The sequence below is a fragment of the Meriones unguiculatus genome, chromosome 3 (genome assembly GCF_030254825.1).
Source record: "Meriones unguiculatus strain TT.TT164.6M chromosome 3, Bangor_MerUng_6.1, whole genome shotgun sequence".
In the NCBI taxonomy this organism is placed as follows: Eukaryota; Metazoa; Chordata; class Mammalia; order Rodentia; family Muridae; genus Meriones; species Meriones unguiculatus.
The window spans coordinates 164341418-164349036 of NC_083351.1; the positions used below are offsets into that span (position 1 = coordinate 164341418).

Consider the following 7619-nt stretch of genomic DNA (forward strand, 5'->3'; position numbering starts at 1 on the left):
TAGCTAGTGTTTCACTGATAAAATAAAACTTAGTAATTTAAATTTGCAAGAATTTCTTGCAAATTTTTTTCATGTAAGAATTTCTTATGCACCATAGGTTAAAGTTGCTCTTTCTATTATTTGAATAGGAAATTGCCTTAACATACTTTTATATGCGGAAGAAATCAAGAATATGTAATCAAATCTATACAGTTATTTTTAAGAATGAATATCAATTTTCTAATGCGGATGTAGGATATATTAAATAATTTCTAGTGTAAATATACAGTGGGGTCATTTTAGAGATATTATCTCCTGGCCATCATTAGTTCCAAGGTAGAATATTCTTAAACAGAATCGATGATGTTCTTGCTCACAGTCTAGTCTTGCTTTCTTATTTTAGGTCAAGCGGTGCAAGAAAATCCAAATTTAGACAACTAGAGACTTGTAAATAGTATGGTGTATAGAGCTATACGCTCTCTATACAAAGAAAATTCTTCAAAGTTAATTCACTTTTGTGGCATCTGGTCATTCTACAGTGTGAACATCATGTTTATTGTGCTATCATAGTTTATTTGCATCAGAAGGGACAAAATTTAACTTACTCATTTATTCAAGACTGAAAATCAACTACATCTTTCATGGAAACATTTTTCTTAATCTTCAAATATCTCTTTTGGAAGTCTTAGCTTAAAGCAAAAAACAGAAGACCGCAGAGTCCTACCTCTAATTTTGCATTTTTTAAAAATTGTGTAACAGATATTTAGCTTTTAGTGATTCCCAGTATAGAACATAAACAAAAATAAGACTTGTAGAAATGAGTTAACTCTTGGCTACAATAAATAAGTCCCTTGATAGAAGGGGACATTTTAGAAAATAACTTTTTTCTAACTGTATATTAATGTATCATATTTTTTAAATCCTGTTAATTTTTGTAAATATTACTTTCTATTTATCTGGAGACATTCATGCCTTCCCAGAAAAAAAAAAAGTTTTCTAATTGTAATAATGTGAATTACGTTTTTATAATTCAGCATATAATTAGCTAATTAGCATATATGCCTAATTATATTATTATATATTTTAGATATATCATGGAAGGTTTCACTTGAATTAATTACTAGCGTTGCGTTGCTTAGTACCTTGCCACACAGACTATACTGACAGGTCCAGTGATGAAACTGGAGAGGAGCTCACATTAAGTGCTCTGAAACTCAGGTGCTCATGGGAATAGGCATTCACTCCTGGGTGCTCTGCCACTGAACACTCTAAAAGCTAATTTCAGAGATAGGTCAAGTACATGTCTGGATTTGGATATTAATTAAACCAGCAGAGTCCTCAGTTTTTTTTTTCTTTTATGTGAACGCTAGGATATTCATAAAGATAAGACCTTGGTATAGAATCATAGTAAGACTGCCTTGAATTTTGTAGATTTGCATTTCTGTCTCACTGACAAATGAGTATAGAATCCTGAATGTGACCAAGAGTCTATGTCTCACTTTGGTGAGAGTGCCAAATGGAATTATAAAATTTTTCAGTGATTAGATGTATCTGGAAGAGTGGGTTCAATAAACCCATATAAAGTAATAACTTCGCATTCTTAAATTGTCCTTGCAAGGTAGGAAGCTAGGGCAACGTGTGCATGTCTGATCAATACTCTTTGGGCCTCATCTGCCATGCCAGTGGCTTCTCCCACCTCTCCTGTCAGACATAGAGTACTAAAAGATCCCCAAGATCCATTTGTTATGCCAACTCCTTTACTTACACATCTTTCACTCTTGACAGGATCAAAACAAAACAAAACAACAACAACGAAACAGTCACTAAAATGGTGACCCATTTTTATAGGTTTTGTTTCTCTATTTTTTTGAGCTTTATACTTTTATAATCTTTATTTTTACTGTTTAAGATAAGAAGAAAGGGGAGGAAGGGTGGGGATGGGAGGGGAGGAGGGAGGGGCTTATGGGGGGATAGAAAGTGACTAAACTGTAATTAATAAAAATAAAAAAAGATATATGTTTCTTTCTGTCTCAATTTTACCCTGGAATTTGCATTTCTTCTTTCAGGGAAGTCCCACGGCATTATACCCTTTAGGTTTTATGAAACTTTAATCTGTCAAACTTTTAGAACATTTTGAGTTTTAAACTTCTTACAGGTTTCATGCACATGTCAATCCACTGTATACTTCTTTATGTACCATAAGTGTTCTTTGCTCCTCACAGGGAACTGAAGGGCAATTTAGCCTGGATGTGAAAGGCAGCCTGGTCCTTCCTGGAACTGAATCCCTTTTCTGTGTTTTCATGCCCTGGTGGTCAAAAACAATACAAGAGAAGAAATTCAGAAAACAAAAACCAAGAATAAGGGCTAATTGGAACCACTTAACTCAGTGCTTAACCAACATGTAGTTGGTTAAACTACATGTTAATATAGTTAATATAGTTATAATTAAAGTGCCACAAATACTTAGTCATATTTTCACATTTAAAAAGCCACAATTTTTGCTAGCTTTAGATCTTTTTGAAGTACTGTTCTTAAACCATTAAGGGGATTTATATTGTGGTCTAGCTTAGATTAAAAAAAAAAAAGAAAAGAAAAGAATCAGGGTAATTTAAAAGTAGTTTTACAAAAGATGAGATTTGAAGAATGATCTGAAAAAGTCATCTGTGGCCACCTCTCTGTACTCCCGTTGCCTTCAATTGCTTCAGGGGCACATCACTCAATGAGAACATTTAGTGAGGAAATGGCCTGCTGAGGATACTAGCTCCTCCATCTGTCGCCTATGATTTAGTCCAGTTGCCCCATCTATACAGCACTAAAACCCTTCCTTGTGAGGTTGGTATGAGAATCCAGTGAATTCGCACATGGGGAAATCCAGGATCCTTGATGCCCAGAGCAGATACTCCATATCCGTATAAATTCTTGCCCTCTTTGCAATTTTGCCAAATAATTCTTCTTTATCATGACCTCTTCTGCAACCTGAACACCCATATAATGTGAACATTAATGATTTTCCACACTGCAAAGAAGATCAGGCTTTCATAACATCATAATCAAAAATAGACATTTTTATAGTTTCTGTAAAAGCAGATGTCACAGCCAACCTGAGGTCCAGATGATTGGCGAGGTGCCCGTTCTCCTTCCTCACCCCTATGGTCACTTGCACAGTGGTACAGCAGGCCAACGAGCCATTCATTTTAGAAAGATGTAGTGTGCCAGGTCCGTGGATTATTATTTGAGCCTAGAACATTTCAACAGAAGAGCTTAGGGCAACTTTTAATATGACAAGAGGAAGTGGCTCTGCTTTTCTGCCAAGATTCCTCCTTCTGAAAACAGGCCTACAATCAGTGCTGGTGACTCACCTGCCGACCTTCGGGGCACCTTGCCTATCTAGAGTGAGGGAAAACATTAGACCCAAAGTGAGGAAGCCACTAGAGAACAAAATATTCCAAAATCACAATGTCACAGAAAACCGGTTATGAGTTCACAAACTACATTACCCCATTTTCTGTGGCTTGAATGAAACAGCCAAGGCTAGGTACTTTGTGAAGAGTTGTGTATCACCCACAGTTTGGAGACTGAAAGCACAAACTTCAGTGTACTGCTTGAGGGTGCTCTGGGCCTCATTGCCTAATGGACGATGACACCCTGGCGGACAGGTATGTAGGAGAGAGTTTATAGGGTGAGACAGGAAGCCGGAAAACAGGCCCAGCGATAATTAACCCTCTCTGAGGACAAATCCACAATGACCTTTATAAAGCCTTCCTACCAGTCCCCACCTCGGAAAAGATCTTATCACTTTCCACAGTAGCACCAGGGTGGGGTGTAAGACTTCCAGCATGAGTATGGGAGAGAATCATTCATCTTATGTCCAAACTACAACACTATGATTGTACAAACTTTTAGAGCAAATGTATGAAAAGTCAAGGTTGTAGTTATACCGAAAAAGTACTTATAACGTGTTATCATCTTCATTCTTCCACCCTATTATTCAGTGAAATGTGTCATCTTCGAAGTTATCACAACACAAAAGAAATCTCTAAGGAAGAAAAGCTAATCCTGTTAGATTCACTTGATGAGAAGACTTGGACAGGGTGTTGGTGCCTTGGTGGACGTCAAGGAGCTGGGCTGAAAAGGCTTCAAGCCTGTCTGTCTGATGGTGCCAATAAACCCATATATGAGAATTTCCCAAGTCCGGCAGTGTATGTCTTCAATGAGAGACAGTTGTGGGGTTTTGTTTGTGTTTGTTTTTGTAAGACAACAAAATGTTGTCATGCTGACAAAGACAATCTAAGTCTCAGAAGAGGACTCCGTGAAGTAGGGGTTTGTCTATGGGTTTCATGCCCCAAACAGTGACATGCATACTGTCTGCATGGAACAGTGATCTGAAGATCGGGACTAGATTTATGCACATCACTCCATCACCCTGCAGGTACAGCAGGTACAGACTGTTAGTCAGATTAACCACTTTCTCCTTCCACAAAGTTTGAAATCACACAACCCTCTTTGCTTAGTATCTTTTCAACTGTCTGCCTACACAGACTGGGCTGCAGGGGCATACCACCTTCATCTGCTGCTCAAAAGACAGTATGTTCTAGGGTTGGAGATGACTCAGAGAACTGGTCATTGAGAATCCTCCATCGGTGTCGGTATCCATTACTCATTGTATAGAAATGAGCGCCACGCCTCTCCAGTCCCAAGATATGTAGCAAGAGATGCCCATGCTGTTAACGATCCCCAGAAGAAATCCTTTGTCTTTCAGCATATTCTCTTAGATACTAGCCTTGTGGTTTAAATAGATGAGAAAAAATGGTTTTCCAGGGTCTGTTTTATGGGAATAAACTATTAAGCATCTTTGGTGTGTGGCAGACAGTTGCCTCCATGGTGAAGAAAGAAAAAAAAATCAGTGAATGTAAAGAAAAGACAATAGCTAAAGAGTCTCAGTAGAGAACAGTGGGGTAGAAGACAGAGATGAAGTTATGAGGAGATAGGAGCAAGATCACATTGGTAGACCAGCTCTCAGAAAATAATTAAAAATTAAATAACAGCCCAAATGTAGACTGTATATGGCCAAAAATGTGCATATTTTATGGTATAAATATTTCTACTATGACTAAACCTTTGTTACCAACAATTGACAAGGGCTGAAATGTTTTCCAAAGTTTAGCAATCAGCTCTAAGAACAAGTGAGTTGGCTGAGCAGAGCAACAGCAGCAGCAAATGCCCAGAATTGCTTGCTAGCCAAGGAAGAACTCACATGGGACCCCTGGGATTATAACTCCTTCCTTGGTAATTAATACATGCTTTTTCTAGCTCTGTCTTTTTAAAGATACCAATACTATGCTTTACTTTAAGGAGTTTGTATTTACATCCTATTATTCAAGAACGGTTTTCCCAGTGAGAGCTTGAATTGAGTGAAGTAGGTGATGCCTCAAAGTGACAGGCACCTCTGTTCACAGGGCACAGGGTAAAGATTTTTTCTTCAGTGAACCCTTGTCACACCTCAGACTCTAGTCTTTCTGTGATGTGAGTATCTTCTAAAAGGATGCTAAAAGCTACACTCTAAAATAGGCCAACATCATTCAAATGTTAGACACACACACACACACACACACACACACACACATTTGCCATTAAAATGGTAGCCTTCCAGAATTTTTTTTTCATCTTGCATTTACATAAAATGATCACAGGCCTAAATTTACAAATGAGGAACCTGTTTGTAGGCATCCTGTTGACCTCTGCCTCCCAGGTCTGGCTGCTTCTCCTTCTGCTTCATCTGTTGCTTCTAGTTCCCTAACCACAGCAGAGCTGACCTGAAGGTAATGAATCCCTTCCAGCCACATATGTACCATGACTGAGCAGTCTGACTTTTGAAACAAAATCTAATTTGGCAATATTTCAGTTTGTTGAGTCATAAGGCTGACAAGTAGCTACAACCCATGAGACTGCGTTTCCTGAGGCAGAGCGTGTGAGAGGGAAGCGCGTGGCTTTGTTTGGCAGGGTCCTCTCCGTACTTCCACCCAAGGCCACAGCCTCATTATGAACATTTCCTCTCTACTTCATTCAACTTAGGTCCCCATGAATCCAACGCAATGATCAAATCTTCGAAACTATATGCCAAGATTCGTGATCAGTAACGCCCAAATTTCAACTTTCTCCTGCTCTGTGAAAGTGCCCTCCCAGGAAATGGCAACAGTTGGAAACTGTTAATCCATTAACAGTGGGCCATCTCTTACGGGATTGATAACAGCTAGTTGGGAAATGAATTTCCTGTTGTTAAAAGTTCCATCTCTTAAGATATAAACCATTAAAGCTATTTTTATGAAAGAGACTAGATTGACAGCAAACAAAATTATCTGCCTTAGAAAACAAATGAGAAGAGTGCATTAAGTTCTTGCACTACATAAATAAATAGATTATAGGTAGAAATATAGATAAATAGATGATAGATAGATAGATAGATAGATAGATAGATAGATAGATAGACAGAGCAATAGTAGTTTTCTTTTGGCTCTGTGTATGGCTTTCTCATCTAGAATCTCTAGTATTGCAATGTCTTATATATACCCCATTTCAAAACGGGTGATATTTCTCTCAATTTATAATTGAGAAAGTTCAAGTTCACACAACAGAGAAAATCTAGTTGATACCCAACCTCTTAATGTTTTATGCTACTCATACAGGCAAATGACATGTAAATAATTGCTTCTCTGACCTACCAACAACAGAACTTAGTCTAAGAGAAAAGGGATTTGCCTGAAGCTCAGGGGGTAGTCAGAACTGCAGCAAGAGGAGAAACTGCCCAGAAGCCTGAACTGCCATGCACTATTAGAGAATAACTCGTTACTCTGTATACATGAGCTACATGTATGAAATGTGACAGAGTCATATAACAAAGAGTTTTATTTCTCTTATGAGCTTTCCCTTTATTTTTTATGCCACAAGAAGTATTCTGTTTAAATACAAATTTGATACATTATACCTAGCAAATTTCTATCAAAACTCACCTCTGTGCAGACATTCAAAGTTTGATTATGCTGTCCACAGGGTAAGACAGAGAGCTCTTAAAAGTGTTGCTCTCCAATCCTATAAGTGGGTGTATACTGAGTCTCTGTACTAAACTGAAATGTTACTATAAGAAAAGGTCACAACTTATATCCCTGTTGTGGATATAAAAACATACAAAAAAAGGATGTATTTTTTACTAAATGATGCTCTGACAGCACTTGTATTTTCATGTTTAATGAAGATCAAAATCAGCAAAGGATGTTGAGTTGACATGCAAGGATTTTCATTGATTAATTTATTCTATGTCTCAGTTGTCATAGGATATTTGCTCCCATTGTGAACCTTAAAATTGTGAATTCCAAAACCTTGTTTCTTGTTTGATGTGGTTGAGCCCTATCACACACCGTTAATCCAAGAACTTTCTGTTTATTGTAAACAGGTGATTATTGTGTGGTTCACACAGCCCTAGCACACACCTTTAATCCAAGAGCTTTCTGTATACAGGATTTAATAAAGTTAACCCTAGGTCAAGAGGCCGAGCAAGAAACCAGCTGACAGAGACTGAAGAGTAGAGGGACTTTGAGTTCAGGGGTATTTAAGACAGCATGGAGAAGTAGAAAACATTTTTAGCT

General features: G+C 37.9%; 1 long non-coding RNA gene across 1 annotated transcript; it reads right to left on the minus strand.

Annotated features, from left to right (window-relative positions):
- Window positions 1-2147: 2147 nt before the first annotated feature.
- On the minus strand, window positions 2148-5783 carry LOC110560480 (uncharacterized). Its single transcript, XR_002477136.2, has 3 exons — window positions 5693-5783; window positions 3081-3217; window positions 2148-2284 (listed from the first exon to the last, which is right to left on the minus strand). It is a non-coding gene; the product is annotated as an uncharacterized LOC110560480 (long non-coding RNA).
- Between the last annotated feature and the right edge of the window lie 1836 nt (window positions 5784-7619).